Genomic DNA, 1,623 nt, shown 5'->3' with positions numbered 1-1,623 from the left:
GAGCGGGGTTCCTACAGCACCGGGAAGCTCTTCCCCGCCCAAAGCACCCCCAGACGCAGGGCGCCCTGCCCCACGAGTCCGGCGGGTTCTGTGACGGATCCAGCAAGACGCTCGGCCAAGAGCAGCCGCCTCAAAAGAAGGGGGGTGGGTGGGGGTCGATCCAGCCTCCCCTCCCCACCACCAGACGGGAGAAAGAAATCGGAGCTGGACCCTCCTCGCCACCGCCCGCCCGCGCGCCCACCTCCCGAACCTGCCGGCCGGCGAAAGGCAGCCGGCCCCACTTCTTTACGGAGACGTTAAAAATCGTCATCACATTTTATTGCAAACATTTCGGAGGTGGGGGAGGAGGGGCCCTTTCCCCTTTCCAAACTCCTGCCCGCTGAATCAGGCAAGGCAACTTTGAGGAGGGGGGTCCCCGGAGAGAGAAAGAAAGAGAGAGAGAGAGAGAGATTAAGCAGCTGGTTGGTCCTGGTTTTCTTTTTCTTTCCCCCCTTTTTAGAAAAGGATGGGGCTCATATTAGGGAGGGAGGGGGGAAAGAGAGGGAGAGAGAATGGGGGGAGCTCACCTGGTTTAGGGCGATATTTTCATTTTGTCGGTTTTTTCCTCTCCCCCTCCAGATCTGTCTTCCTAGAGAACTTAACGCCTTAATGACTTTCGGGTAGCTGCAAGCCTTCTTTTATTTCTGCTAAATATATGAAAATGTATGCAAATTTAAATCAAGCTTAACCTAGGAGCTCCTGCAATATATTTAATGGAATTTCAAACCAATAAGGGAACTGTGATGCAGTCCTCGGCAAGTACAAATATAATTACGCAGCTAGGTTACCTCCGAAATTATGCACGGAAAGGTCAACCCCCCCCCCAAACTTCAGAGGGTTCTTCTTTTCCCCTCCTCTCCCCCCTTTCCGAAGGTATTAGAGTTTAATTTTCTCAGCTGGATCACCACAACAAACCCGGAACGCTCCGATTCCTGCCCCTTCACTAAATTTGGGGAAGAAGTAAACACACAATAGACGCGGACTTTCTCGAGTCGCAGAAACGGGTCGCAATTGAACTTGAAGGCAGAGACCCCCAGCCAGTCGCCTTCTCTCTCTATCTCTCTCCCCCCCACACCGTTTTTCAAGGTTTCGCCTATTTTTTGATTTGTCAGGTCGCCTCTTTAACGCAAAGCAAGGTGTCTGTGTATTTTTCAAAGACTCTCACACGCCTAACGTGGTGTTAATATGTGCATGTGCGTGTGTATATATAGATACATTACATATATATATATAGATACAATGCATCTATATATAATTCAGAGAGAGATAGAGATAGATGCATTATATAAAATGCATAAATGCATATATACAACGCATATGTACATAATGCACACGTATGTAATATGCATGTATGGGATTTGCAGGATCTCACTGTTGGGGGGGAAGGTTGCGCGTAGGAGACAACCCCTCGGGCTTATTCAGCCGGTGTGCCCGGGTTTTGGCAGTTGGGGGTATAAAATGCATAAATGCATATATACAACGCATATGTACATAATGCACACGTATGTAATATGCATGTATGGGATTTGCAGGATCTCACTGTTGGGGGGGAAGGTTGCGCGTAGGAGACAACCCCTCGGGCTT

Source organism: Gekko japonicus, unplaced genomic scaffold (assembly GCF_001447785.1).
Source record: "Gekko japonicus isolate JY-2015 unplaced genomic scaffold, Gekko_japonicus_V1.1 scaffold2677, whole genome shotgun sequence".
Taxonomy (NCBI): Eukaryota; Metazoa; Chordata; class Lepidosauria; order Squamata; family Gekkonidae; genus Gekko; species Gekko japonicus.
This window is presented reverse-complemented; position numbering follows the sequence as displayed.